The sequence below is a fragment of the Triticum aestivum genome, chromosome 4B, assembly GCF_018294505.1.
Source record: "Triticum aestivum cultivar Chinese Spring chromosome 4B, IWGSC CS RefSeq v2.1, whole genome shotgun sequence".
In the NCBI taxonomy this organism is placed as follows: domain Eukaryota; kingdom Viridiplantae; phylum Streptophyta; class Magnoliopsida; order Poales; family Poaceae; genus Triticum; species Triticum aestivum.
Window position 1 is genome coordinate 602,572,859 of NC_057804.1, and position 15,628 is coordinate 602,588,486.

Consider the following 15,628-nt stretch of genomic DNA (forward strand, 5'->3'; position numbering starts at 1 on the left):
CGGACATGAAGGCCGGCAACACTAAAGGTATATTTGATATACATGTAATTGATGTGTACCTTACCAGTACTCGTAGTAACTCCTGGGTATTTGATACCGGTGCCGTTGCTCATATTTGTAACTCACAGCAGGAGCTGCGGAATAAGCGGAGACTGGCAAAGGACGAGGTGACGATGCACGTCGGGAATGGTTCCAAGGTCGATGTGATCGCCGTCGGCACGCTACCTCTACATTTACCTACGGGATTAGTTATGAACCTCAGTAATTGTTATTTAGTGCCAAGTTTGAGCATGAACATTGTATCTGGATCTCGTTTAATATGAGATGGCTACTCATTTAAATCCGAGAATAATGGTTGTTCTAATTATATGAGAGATATGTTTTATGGTCATGCCCCAATGGTCAATGGTTTATTCTTAATGAATCTCAAACGTAATGTTACACATATTCATAGTGTGAATACCAAAAGATGTAAAGTTGATAAAGATAGTCCCACATACTTGTGGCACTGCCGCCTTGGTCACATTGGTGTCAAGAGCATGAAGAAGCTCCATGCTGATGGACTTTTAGAGTCTCTCGATTATGAATCATTTGACACATGCGAACCATGCCTTATGGGCAAAATGACCAAGACTCCGTTCTCCGGAACTATGGAGCGAGCAACCAACTTATTGGAAATCATACATACTGATGTGTGTGGTCCAATGAGTGTTGAGGCTCGCGGAGGATATCGTTATGTTCTCACTCTCACTGATGACTTAAGTAGATATGGGTACGTCTACTTGATGAAACACAAGTCTGAGACCTTTGAAAAGTTCAAGGAATTTCATAATGAAGTAGAGAATCAACGTGACCGAAAGATAAAATTCTTACGATCGGATCGTGGAGGAGAATATTTAAGTCACGAATTTGGTACACACTTAAGGAAATGTGGAATCGTTTCACAACTCACGCCACCTGGAACACCTCAGTGTAACGGTGTGTCCGAACGTCGTAATCGCACTCTATTGGATATGGTGCGATCTATGATGTCTCTTACCGATTTACCGCTATCATTTTGGGGATACGCTCTAGAGACAGCTACATTCACTTTAAATAGGGCACCGTCTAAATCCGTTGAGACGACACCATATGAATTATGGTTTGGGAAGAAACCTAAGCTGTCGTTTCTAAAAGTTTGGGGATGCGATGCTTATGTCAAGAAACTACAACCTGAAAAGCTCGAACCCAAGTCGTAAAAATGCGTCTTCATAGGATACCCTAAGGAAACCATTGGGTATACCTTCAACTTAAGATCCGAGGGCAAGATCTTTGTTGCCAAGAACGGATCCTTTCTGGAAAAAGAGTTTCTCTCGAAAGGAGTAAGTGGGAGGAAAGTCGAACTCGATGAAGTACTACCTCTTGAACCGGAAAGTAGTGCAGCTTAGGGAAATGTTCCTGTGGTGCCTACACTGACTGGAGAGGAAATTAATGAGGATGATCAAGGTACTTCGGATCAAGTTGCTACTGAACTTCATAGGTCCACAAGGACACGTTCCACATCAGAGTGGTATGGCAACCCTGTCCTGGAAATCATGTTGTTAGACAACGGTGAACCTTCCAACTATGAAGAAGCGATGGCGGGCCCAGATTCCAACAAATGGCTAGAAGGCATGCAATCTGAGATAGAATCCATGTATGAAAACAAAGTATGGACTTTGACTAACTTGCCCGATGATCGGCGAGCGATAGAAAACAAATGGATCTTTAAGAAGAAGACGGACGCGGATGGTAATGTCACCATCTATAAAGCTCGACTTGTCGCTAAGGGTTATCGGCAAGTTCAAGGGATTGACTACGATGAGACTTTCTCTCCCGTAGCAAAGCTTAAGTCCGTCCGAATCATGTTAGCAATTGCCGCATACTATGATTATGAGATATGGCAGATGGACGTCAAAACGGCATTCCTTAACGGTTATCTTAAGGAAGAGCTGTATATGATGCATTTTGTCGATCCTAAGAATGCTAACAAAGTATGCAAGCTCCAGCGATCCATTTATGGGCTGGTGCAAGCATCTCGGAGTTGGAACATTCGCTTTCATGAGATGATCAAAGCGTTTGGGTTTATGCAGACTTATGGAGAAGCCTGCGTTTACAAGAAAGTGAGTGGGAGCTCTGTAGCATTTCTCATATTATATGTAGATGACATACTTTTGATGGGAAATGATATAGAATTCTTGGACAGCATTAAGGCCTACTTGAATAAGTGTTTTTCAATGAAGGACCTTGGAGAAGCTGCTTACATATTAGGCATCAAGATCTATAGGGATAGATCGAGACACCTCGTAGGTCTTTCACAAAGCACATACCTTGATAAGATTTTGAAGAAGTTCAAAATGGATCAGTCCAAGAAAGGGTTCTTGCCTGTATTACAGGGTGTGAGATTGAGCTTGGCTCAATGCCCGACCACGGCAAAAGATAAAGAAGAGATGAGTGTCATCCCCTATGCCTCAGCCATAGGATCTATTATGTATGCCATGCTGTGTACCAGACCTGATGTAAACCTTGCCGTAAGTTTGATAGGAAGGTACCAAAGTAATCCTGACAAGGAACACTTGACAGCGGTCAAGAATATCCTGAAGTACATGAAAAGGACAAAGGACATGTTTCTCGTTTATGGAGGTGACGAAGAGCTCGTCGTAAAGGGTTACGTCGACGCTAGCTTCGACACAGATCTGGATGACTCTAAGTCACAAACCAGATACGTGTATATGTTGAATGGTGGGGTAGTAAGCTAGTGCAGCTGCAAGCAGAGCATCGTGGCGGGATCTACATGTGAAGCAGAGTACATGGCAGCCTCAGAGGCAGCACATGAAGCAATATGGGTGAAGGAGTTCATCACTGACCTAGGAGTCATACCCAATGCGTCGGGGCCGATCAAACTCTTCTGTGACAACACTGGAGCTATTGCCCTTGCCAAGGAGCCCAGGTTTCACAAGAAAACCAGGCTCATCAAGCGTCGTTTCAACTCCATCCGTGAAAATGTTCAAGATGGAGACACAGATATTTGCAAAGTACATATGAATCTGAATGTCGCAGATCCGTTGACTAAACCTCTTCCGCGAGAAAAACATGATCAACACCAGAACTCTATGGGTGTTCGATTCATCACAATGTAACTAGATTATTGACTCTAGTGCAAGTGGGAGACTGTTGGAAATATGCCCTAGAGGCAATAATAAAAGGATTATTATTATATTTCCTTGTTCATGATAATTGTATTTTATTCATGCTATAATTGTATTATCCAGAAATCGTAATACACGTGTGAATACATAGACCACAATACGTCCCTAGTAAGCCTCTAGTAAACTAGCTCGTTGGTCAACAGATAGTCATGGTTTCCTGACTATGGACATTAGATGTCGTTGACAACGGGATCACATCATTAGGAGAATGATGTGATGGACAAGACCCAATCCTAAGCATAGCACAAGATCGTGTAGTTCGTTTTGCTAGAGCTTTTCCAATGTCAAGTATCTTCTCCTTAGACCATGAGATCGTGTAACTCCTGGATACCGTAGGAGTGCTTTGGGTGTACCAAACGTCACAACGTAACTGGGTGACTATAAAGGTGCACTACATGTATCTCCGAAAGTGTATGTTGGGTTGACACGGATCGACACTGGGATTTGTCACTCCGTATGACGGAGAGGTATCTCTGGGCCCACTCGGTAATGCATCATCATAATGAGCTCAAAGTTACCAAGTGTTTGGTCACGGGATCATGCATTACGGTACGAGTAAAGTGACTTGCCGGTAACGAGACTGAACGAGGTATTGGGATACCGACGATCGAGTCTCGGGCATGTAACATACCGATTGACAAAGGGAATTGTATACGGGGTTGATTGAATCCTCGACATCGTGGTTCATCCGATGAGATCATCGAGGAGCATGTGGGAGCCAACATGGGTATCCAGATCCCGCTATTGGTTATTGACCAGAGAGCCATCTCGGTCATGTCTGCATGTCTCCCGAACCCGTAGGGTCTACACACTTAAGGTTCGGTGACGCTAGGGTTATTAGGAAGACTTGTATGTGATTACCGAATGTTGTTCGGAGTCCCGATGAGATCCCGGACGTCACGAGGAGTTCCGGAATGGTCCGGAGGTGAAGATTTATATATGGGAAGTTGTCATACGGACACCGGAAAGTTTCGGGGGCATATCGGTATTGTACCGGGGCCACCGGAGGGGTTCCGGGGGTCCACCGGGAGGGGCCACCCCTCTCGGAGGGCCTCATGGGCCGCAAGGGGCAGGGAACCAGCTCCTGGAGGGCTGGGCGCCCCCCCCCCTTGGGCCCATGCGCCTAGGGTTGGGGGGGGGAACTCTAGTGGGGGCGCCTCCCTTGCTTGGGGGGCAAGCCCCCCTCCCTGGCCGCCCCCCCTCTAGATCTCATCTAGAGGGGGCCGGCCCCCTTCCCCCTTCCCCAATAAATAGAGGGGCGAGGGGAGGGCTGAACACCTGATCCAAGGCGCAGCCCCTCCCCTCCCCAACACCTCTCCTCCTCCGTTGAGTGCTTGGCGAAGCCCTGTCGGAGTACTGCCTCTCCACCATCATCACGCCGTCGTGCTGCTGCTCGAGCCTTCTTCCTCAACCTCTCCTTCCCCCTTGCTGGATCAAGAAGGAGGAGACGTCATCCGCTCCGTACGTGTGTTGAACACGGAGGTGCTGTCCATTCGGCACTTGGTCATTGGTGATTTGGATCACGGCGAGTACGACTCCATCATCACCGTTCTCTCGAATGCTTCCGCACGCGATCTACAAGTGGTATGTAGATGCAATCTCTCTCCCATGACTCGTTGCTTAGATGAACTCATAGATGGATCTTGGTGAAACCGTAGGAAATTTTTTAATTTTCTGCAACGTTCCCCAACATGTACGGCACTGTCCAGTCGGGAGTGATGACCAAAACCTCCATGACTAAGTGGACCACGACTCGGATTTCGACTTCAGTCGGATCTGTGGAACTCTTGGGCTGTGGTGATTCTTCGGTGAACGGATCTTCCTGAACTGAAGGTGAATGAATATGTTCCGAAAACACATTTCAGGGAATGGCCTCTCTCTTTCAGCCTATCTTTGCCAACTCATCTGCAGCTTGATTTTTCAGTCGGGGTATATGGTGAAGCTCCAAACCTTCGAACTTCTTTTCCAACTTTCTTACTGCATTGCAATAACCAGTCATGGCTGGGCTCCTGACATCTCATTCCTTCATCACTTGATTAACCACCAAATTTGAGTCGCCGTAGACCATAAGGCGACGGACGCCGAGTGAAATGGCCATATGCAACCCGTATAAAAGTGCTTCATGTTCGGCTTCATTATTGGAGGAATCAAAATGAAACTGGAGAACATAACTAAGCTTGTCTCCATGGGGGATACCAATACTACCCCAGCACCTGAACCATTCAACATCTTGGAGCCATCAAAGAACATAGTCCAATGCTCCGAGTGAACTTGAGTCGGCAATTGCTGCTCAATCCACTCGGCAAGGAAATCTGAGATTGCTTGGGACTTGATAGCTTTCTTTGCCTCAAACTTGATATCCAATGGAAGGAGTTCAATCGCCCATTTTGCCACTCGACCAGTTGCATCTCTGTTATTCAGAATTTTAGATAGTGACGCGTCGCTGACGATTGTAATGGAGCGGTCAGAGAAATAATGCACAACCTTCTTCATGGTCATGTATATTCCATAGACAAGCTTCTGATAATGTGGATATTGTTGCTTGGATGGAGTCAAAACTTCAGAGAGATAATAAACTGGGCGTTGAACCTTGTAAGCTTTTCCTTCCTCTTCTCGCTCGACCATGAGTACTGTATTGACAACTTGTCCAGTGGCTGCAATGTAAAGCAGTAAAGGCTCTTTGCTGATTGGCGAAGCGAGCACCAGCTGGGTGGAAAGCAGGGCTTTGAGCTCTGCAAGCGCTGCATCAACTTCTTCAGTCCACTCGAACTTATCAGATTTCTTCATCAGTCGGTAAAGATGCAAGGCCTTCTCACCGAGACAAGAAATGAAACGACTCAAGGCGGCCAAACAACGAGTCAGCTTCTGAACGTCATGCACTCGCACGGGGCATTTCATTCGGAGGATGGTATCAAATTTTTCTGGATTGGCCTCGATCCCTCGTTCGAAAATGAGAAAACCGAGTAACTTTCCTCCTGGAACTCCGCATGTGCACTTTGATGGATTAAGCTTGATATCATACCTTCTTAGGTTGATAAAGGTTTCTGCGAGGTCAGTCAATAAGTCGGAACCTTTGCGAGACTTGACCACAATGTCATCCATGTACACTTCTAGATTCTGACTGATTTGAGTGAGCAGGCACTTCTGAATCATTCTCATGAATGTGGCTCCAGCATTTTTAAGACCAAATGGCATGGTGACATAACAAAAGCACCCGAATATGGTGATGAAGGCTGTTTTTATTTCATCGGGGCCATACAGTCGAATCTGATGATACCTAGAATATGCATCTAAGAAAGACAAGCGCTCACACCCACCAGTCGAGTCAACAATCTGATCGATGCGAGGGAGAGGGAAGTGATCTTTCGGGCAGGCCCGATTAATATGCTTGAAATCAATGCACATACAAAGTGAATCATCCTTCTTAGGGACCATGACTACATTGGCTAGCCACTCAGAGTGGTAGATTTCACGGATGAACTCTGCTGCCAACAGCCGAGCCACTTCTTCGCCAATTGCCTTTCTCTTCTGCACGGCGGACTGCCGAAGGTGCTCTTTGACGGGTTATACCTTGGGGTCGACACGCAAATGGTGCTCAGCCAGTCCCCTGGGTATACCTGGCATGTCAGAGGGTTTCCATGCAAAGATGTCCCAGTTCTCACGGAGGAACTGGATGAGCGCTTCTTCCTATTTGCTGTCGATTGTTGTTGATATATGAGTCGGTGCAGCATTGGGATCGGTTGGGTGAATATGAATCGGCTTCGTTTCACCAGTCAACTGAAATGCAGAGTCTGTAGCAGGCTTCTTGGCTCGGAGCAAATCACTCGGGTTTGCACTCTTCTGATACTCTTGGAATTCAACTTCTGCCATCTGTGCATCGATGATTTTCGAACCTTTCTGGAAACATTCCTCTGCCTTCTGCTGGTTTCCGGTAACTGTGATCACACCTTTGGGGCCAGGCATCTCTAGCTTGAGATACACATAACATGGTCGAGCCATAAAACGTGCATAGGCTGGCCTACCCAGAATGGCATGATAGGCACTCTGGAAATCCACAACTTCAAATGCAACTTCTCCTTACGGTAATGCTTGGAATCACCGAAAACCATGTCGAGGGCGATCTGGCCAAGTGATTCGGCTTTCTTTCTAGGGATAACACCATGAAAACTCATGTTGCTCTCGCTAAGTTTGGACATCAGAATGCCCATCCCCCTCAAGGTTTCAGCGTAAAGGATGTTCAAACCACTGCCACCGTCCATCAATACTTTGGTCAGTCGAGTGCCCCCAACCACGGGGTCGACTACCAGCTTTGTCCTCCCAGGGGTGGCTACACAAGCAGGATGGTCAGACTGGTCTAACGTGATGACTGTCTAAGACCATCTCAGGTATGTGGTCGTCGCCGCCGGAGCGACCATATTCACTTCTCTGTTGATGACCTTCAATCAACTCTTGCTCTCAACATCAGCAAAACTCATCAGAGTGGAATTGACTTTGGGATAATGTCACGACCGGTTTTTCAATAAAACATTTATTGAGAAACCGACCCTTTTATCGAACCAGGATAGGAAAATCTTCCTTACTAGTAGACAAAACCTTGATACAGATATCCAGTAGTACTAAATGTTATACAAGGTTGAGCTAAGGCTGCTCAATAATTTTAATACAAGCGCGCCGATATTATACATAAGGGCGGATATGGCACACGGAGTATGGTGGCATACTACTGACTCGCAATAAAAGTGGTGGTGGATATGTCACAGTGACGTGGGTGGCATGACTCCTAAATCTTACAGCTCATCAAGCGCTGGAGTGGGGCTCGATGATTTATTTGGGGTAGCGGAAGCGTATAAGATACAAGTGACCAATTCCAGGATCGCACGGGACTGACTGGGACTCCTCGAGGCGTCGGACTCGCTATCGTACTCTTCATCCATAAGATCGCCTTCATCGATATCTGGCCAAATCAACAAGCCACGTGAGTACTTTGAATGTACTCGCAAGACAGTTTGGACATAAGATATAACAGATGCAACCATGATGCACATGAGCAGATTAGTAATGCACACTTAAATAATAAATTTGCACGGCAGGTTAATTAAAAAGGAAGTCAGGCGGTAGTCCTCCCGAAATCCCAATAAAAGTAACCGAAAACCAATCGGGTGTCTGAAGCGACGCCTCGAGAGGTAAAAATAAATTAACATGCCGCAGTCGGGCGTCTGAGCGACACCACATAAAAGGCTTATACTGAAATTTAAATGAGAGTGCGTGCCACTGTCGGACGTCTACGCGACATCTCGGAAAGGGCTTATAATGAAAGTAAATAACATGGATGCCACAGTCGGATGTCTGAGCGACATCACATAAAGGGCTTATAGCAAAAATAAACAACAAGAATGCCACAGTCGGACGTCTACGCGACGTCACATAAAGGGCTTATAACAAAAATAAACAACAAGAATGCCATAGTCGAACGTCTATGCGACGTCACATAAAGGGCTTATAACAAAAATAAACAACAAGAATGCCACAGTCGGACGTCTACGCGACGTCACATAAAGGGCTTATATTTCATCATCCGAACTCAAGTTGTTCATGAAATTATGTCACTTCAAGAAAATACTCAGTAGCAATAAATAGGTTAGTCCATCCACAGGAATAACATTCAGCCGGGTTTACCACTCAAGTTTGTTCACCGGAGATTTTCACTGAAACTGACACTGAGACTGACATAGATAAGTTGAGTATAGTCCTTGACCATAGATACGGTTACTTGAAAGATTTTGACTCTGCAGAGTTTGTATTATTTAACCACAGCCAACGGATTCCAGTAGTCACAACAGACTAGTTCTATTTACGGTATTTCATAGGAAACTCATCTAACCAGTACACACCCATTCCACATCCCGATGCCAGGAATCACCCTAGGCAACATTAAAGAAAAACTTTGAGACGAGGAGGCCACAACCTCGAGTAGCATGGGATCAAATTTATATCGCGCGCTGTAAGGGGTGCCCCCCTCTCGGTCCCAACCAGAAACACCCATGCCCCGTGACTGGATGACTGGCTTTAATCCAGGGCCATGGAACCCTCATCCCGGCCCCTCTATTTGGTGTGTACGAGGAAAGAGGTTTGCAACCTACTAAACCATATTCTTTGCAGAAAACATGTGGTAGCACACAAGAAGGGAACGGACGGTAACCTGACTTGATCCACGTTAACACTGGAGTTGAATGGTTTGGCATAAGACTGGCATGCTCCAACAATACCATCTTACCAGCTTTCATGTCACCACATGATCAGGTTATCTCCCATCAAATACTCATCGAGTTTTGAAGCTTACTTGTAGATACTTTGCATGCAATATAACAATTACCGATGCTCATATAAACATGTCATGAAATAACTACTCAAGAAAACATGCAAAACACTCATCATATCAAACGTTCAAACATGCTTGCCTGTTCGGAGTAGTCGGAGTCTAGCTCGGCGAAGTTCGCGGTTCCGTCACCTCCGTCGGTATCTACGGTAGAAAGAAATTGCATACTAATGTAAATACCGTGTGTGCACAAAAAGTGTTCCAAATATTTTTCAATTAAATCTAATAAAAAACTAGACAAAAAAGTAAAGATGACAGAAAAAGAATCAATTCAAAACCACCTTTTGTTCAAAAGTTATTAAGGTTTTGGTCCAGGGACCCATCTGTAATGAAAGAGAAAGTTTCCAGGGGTAGTTTATAAAAATAGAAAACGTTTCGATTTGAAACATGCCAACCCCAACGGAAAACGTACTCTTCCCGAAGGCGTTTTCAGAAAACGGTTCGGCAAAAAAGGAAAAAGCTGACGAGGGGTCCCACCCGTCAGGTTTGAATTTTCAAAACAGAGTCACCGGCGCCCGAGGGCTGCGGTGGTTGCCGACGGCGATTCACGGCAAGGTAGGGGGAAAAGAGGGTACCCACGGGTTCACTAAGTCCTTCCGCACCTGTGGGTGGTGGAGTTGGTCGTTGGCGAGCACCACGTCGACGGCAGCCTCAACTCAGGCGGACGACGGCTCGGGTGGTGATGGGTCTCGTTGAGGAGGGCTGCAAACTTCAAATTGAAGCTTGGGTTAGATGTGCGGGTGCACTAGGAGGTTGATGATGTGGTTTGGGAGGCGGAGGTGCCCTCACCGGAGTGGATCGTGCCGGAGCCCGAAGCAGATCAGGGCGGCCGGAGTCGGGGAAGAAGGCCTCCCCGAGGTCTCCCTAGTAGCTCAGCGTGGCTCTGGTGAGGTGGAGGGATGATGCTAGGTCGAAGTCGAGCTCGTGGCTCCCTTTTATAGCCGATCCGAGGCGGTGGCCGAGAATGGGATAACTCCGGCGATGATTACGGCGAGGCAGTGGTTGGGCAGGTGGATTAGGTGGCTAGGCGACTGCGGCTTGGTCCAATGGTTCCATTCCGGGGCTAAGTTGGGTAAAACTTGGGTGGTACTCCACGTTCTCGATGAAATGGCTCATGGGGCTCGTCGGCGGCAGAGAGCATGCTCTGCGCTGCTCAGGCCACGGCGACAGTGCCACAACATGCACAGGCAAGCGGACGGCCACGCGGAGGCTTCGAGTGGCTTGGGCGGTGCTGGACGGCGCCGAAAGGTGGTGCTGGTCCCTGCTGGCCGCCACACGGGTGGCTCTGCCACCGCAGAAGTTGTCGGCGATGAGGTGCCACGTCGCCACTGACTCCTGTGCCCGTCCAAACAATCATGCAGCGCTCCGGATAAGGAGAAGGAGCAGTGAGCATTGTGCCAACGCAGGCACTGGCGAGATGGACGCTGAGGCTCTGAAGAAAACGACGCTATCGACTGAACCCAACACTGCATCTCTAAATTTTACTGAATTTTGCCAGGAACAGTGCACGCCAGGTGTTTGATGAAATGTTTTTGGCATGTGGAAAAACTTTTTGGAGTTGATCTTTGGTGAGGTGGCCTCTCAATGCATCAAGGGGTGGCCTGATTTATCTTAGAATTTTTGGAGAAGGAAAAGGATGAATTTCACCAAATTTGGCAATTCTGGTTCAAACTTGCAGCAAGCAAAATTTGAACTGTGGACAAGTGGATCTTGATGGATCTAAGTTGAGGGTGCTAAGGACTAGTCAGAGGAGTTTGTTTGGAACCAAAACTCAAAAGGGTTCTGGTGGTTCCTTTGCAAATCACCTAAGTCCAAAATAAAAGACAGAAATTGTTTTGAGGATAAAATAAATAGAATAAAAATCAAAAATGGGTTGGACTTGCTGGGGTTGGATATTTGACTTGACCCAAAGTGGAGGAAGGGGTTTTGGAGTAAAATTTTCAACCTAGGTCAAGGCAAGAAAATTTTTGAATGAGGAAGGATCAATCCATAAGCCATTAAAAGAAAGTATTTCAAAAACTTTCCCAAAAGAAAAATATTTGAGTTGAGTCAACACTAAAAGAAAAATCCTCAAGACCAAAATAAATGTTGAGAAGAACTCATGAAATGTTTGTATAAAAGATTTCAAAGGAGAGTCCCTCAAAAGAAAGAATTCAAATAACCTCCTTTAATTTTTTTAATAAAAATCCAAATCAAAATTTTGGGGTGTTACAGCACCTACCCCCTTAGGAAAAATCTTGTCCCCGAGATTTTAGCTGATCCTCAAATAGGTGTGGGTGTTCTGTCTGAAGAAAATCCTCTCTTTCCCATGTTGCTTCATCCTCGGTGTGATTGCTCCACTAAACTTTGAAAAACTTAATTGTTTTTTGACGGGTACTCCTTTCAGACTCCTCCAATATTTTTATTGGATGTTCCCTGTAGGTGAGGTCTGGTTGCATGTCAATGTCCTCATGAGATACATGCTTCTCTGGGTTGCTTACACATTTCCTCAACTATGAGATGTAGAACACGTCGTGGACGTCTGACAGTTCTTTTGGTACGTCTAGCTGGTAGGCTACTGTGCCTCTTCGCGCAACTACGCAGAAGGGTCCGATAAATCTTGGTGCTAGCTTTCCTTTAACTTTGAACTGTTGCAGGCCCCTCATAGGGGATACTCGTAGGTACACATATTCACCGGGTTCAAAGCTGACTCCCCGATGTTTTCGATCGTAATAACTCTTCTGTCGGCTTTGAGATGTCTTGAGTCGGTCCATGATCAGCCTAACTTTCTCCTCAGCTTCCTTGAGCATGTCTGGGCCGAAGATACGACTGTCTCCTGTTTCTGACCAATTTAATGGGGTACGACATCTCCGTCCGTACAAGGCTTCAAAAGGTGCCATTTGTAGGCTGGCTTGGTAACTGTTGTTGTAGGCGAACTCGGCATATGGCAAGCTTTCCTCCCAACTGGTTCCATAGGTGAGAACACATGCTCTCAGCATGTCCTCTAGGATTTGGTTCACGCGTTCAGTTTGTCCATCAGTCTGGGGGTGGTATACTGTACTGAATGCCAGTTGTGTTCCCAAAGCTTGTTGTAACTGATCCCAAAATCTGGAGACGAACTGAGTGCCTCGGTCGGATATTATCGTCTTTGGGATTCCATGCAGACAAACTATACGGGCGAGATAAAGCTTGGCAAGCTTCTGAGTGGTGTGGGTTGTCTTTACTAGAATGAAATGTGCTACCTTCGTCAATCTATCTGTGATGAACCATATTGCATCATTTCCGTATCGTGACTGAGGTAGTCCGACAATAAAATCCATTCCAATTTCGTCCCATTTCCACTCAGGTATCTTGTTTGGCTGTAATAGTCATGCTAGTTTTTGGTGCTCGACTTTAATGCGCTGACATGAATCACAACATGCAATGAATGTGGCTATATCCCTTTTCATACTGTGCCACCAATTTTTTTCCTGAATGTCTTTGTACATTTTGGTCCCTCCAGGATGGATTGAATATGGAGCGGTGTGGCCTTCGGCTAGAATTTGCTGTTTGAGGTTTTCTATATTTGGTACACAAAGTCTTTCTCCGTACCATAATATTCCCTTATCGTCTATGACGAATTCCGAGGCCTTTCCCAAACTCACTTTTCTCTTTATGCCTTTGATGCTGGGGTGTCCATGCTAGGCCTCGTTAATCTGTTCTATTAGGGTAGGCTGTATTTCCAAATTTGACACATTGCCTTCTGTGACCATTACCAAGTTGAGTTTAGCGAACTCTTGCTGAAATTCAGGTCTCAAGTTTGGCAGACTGTCATTGCCCGAGCTGGGGTTCCTACTAAGAGCATCTGCCACTACATTTGCTTTTCCTGGGTGGTAGTGGATGCCAACATCATAATCTTTTACTAATTCTAACCAGCACAGTTGTCGCAAATTGAGCTCTAGTTGTGTGAAAATATACTTCAGGCTTTTACGGTCCCTATATATTTCACAACGATTCCCAAGCAAAAAGTGCCTCCACTCTTTGAGTGCATGAATGACTGCTGCCAACTCTAAGTCATGAGTACGATAATTTTCTTCGTGCTTCCGTAGTTGCCTGGAAGTGTATGCAACTACTTTGCCTTCTTGCATTAATACGCACCCGAGGCCCTTTCGGCATGCGTCACAATACACTTCGAAAGTTTTGTGTATGTATGGTACAACCAATACTGGTGCTGTTGTCAATTTCCTCTTGAGTTCTTGGAAGCTTTTCTCGCAAGCTTCAGTCCACACAAACTTCTTATCCTTCTTGAGTAGCTGTGTCATTGGTTTTGCTATGGTGGATAATCCTTCAATAAACCTGCGGTAATATCCTTCCATTCCCAAGAAACTTCGTACATCTGTTACGCTGGCTGGTGGTTTCCAACCAAGTACGGCCTTGAATTTTTCTGGGTCTACGACAACACCTTCTTGGGTCAATACATGGCCTTGAAAACCAACCTGTCTTAACCAAAATTCACATTTGCTGAATTTGGCGTATAACTGATGTTTTCTTAGTTCCCCCAGTACAATCCTGAGATGTTCAGCATGCTCTTCTGGTGTCTTGGAGTATACCAGAATATCATCAATAAAAACCACAACAAATTTATCCATAAATTTCATAAACACTTTGTTCATGAGGTGGACAAAATATGCGGGGGCGTTCGTCAGTCCAAACGCCATTACTGTAAACTCATACAGTCCGTATCTGGAGGTGAATGCTGTCTTGGGGATATCTTCTGTCTGTACTTTTTGTTGATGATACCCCGACCTTAAATCAATTTTTGAGAAAACCATAGCTTGCACGAGCTTGTCAAATAAATCATTTGTCTGAGGCATCGGATATTTGTTTTTGATGGTAACCATGTTGAGTGCTCGATAGTCGATACATAACCTCAGTGTCCCATCCTTCTTCTTGGAAAATAATACTGGTGAACCCCAAGGTGAGGAGCTAGCTCGAACAAATCCTTTGTCCAGCAATTCTTTTATTTGTTTCTTTAATTCTACCAATTCAGAGGGTGCCATTCTATAGGGTTTCCTATAAATGGGGGTGGTTCCAGGTGCTAGTTCAATGATGAACTCTATCTCTCGGTCTGGTGGCTTGCCTGGTAGTTCTTCGGGAAATATGCCAGGGAACTCACATACCACTGGGACTTTGCTTAACTCTGAAACGTCCACCTTGTTCAACCTTGGTTTCCGTGACCTCGGTCTTTCTTGAGCTGCAATTTTTATCGTCTTCCCGTGATGATGGGTCAGAATTACAGTCCGATTGAAGCAGTTGATAAATCCCTTGTTGGTGGTTAAGCAGTCCATTCCTAGGATAACATCCAATCCCTTATTTTCCAATACAGCGAGGTTTGCCTGGAATTTTAATCCTTCAAACTCAATAACCACACCTTGGCAGCAACTCTGAGTAATTTGCTTAATCCAGGGGGACTTGATGATCATGGATTTTCCCAAGGGAAGTATTGAAAAACCATGTTGCAAAGCAATTTTTTTTGAAATGAACGAGTGAGAAGCTCCAGAATCAAACAAAACCGTGGCAGTTATTGTGTTGACAGGGAACGTACCGAGTACGATATCCGGGGCATTCTGTGCTTCCTCCCTGGTCACATGGTTCAGGTGACCCTTCCTGTGGTTGTTATTGGGGTTGAAGTGGTTTCGCTAGGGCGTTGAATTATTGCCACTGTTCCTTGGCTTGGGGGCCTAGTTTCTTAGCTTTGGACACTGTTTGGCATAGTGTCCTTCTTCTCCACAAGCGTAGCAAGTAACACCTGGGCAGTATGTTAAATCCTTGTCCCTTGCATGAAAATGTTTGTTTGGGCGTGGAACATTGGTTGGGGACTTGTTTGCTCCATTCTTCTAAACTTCAATCTTGTTCCGGTAGTTGCGAGCATGAGTGGTCTGGTCTCTTTTGCGCTTGCGAAAATCTTCCAAGCTGCCGCGCTCATTTTCCAATGTAATGGCTTTGTCCACAAGTGTCTTGAAATCTGGAAAGGTGTGCACAACCAGCTAGCATTTTAGTGCTGGTG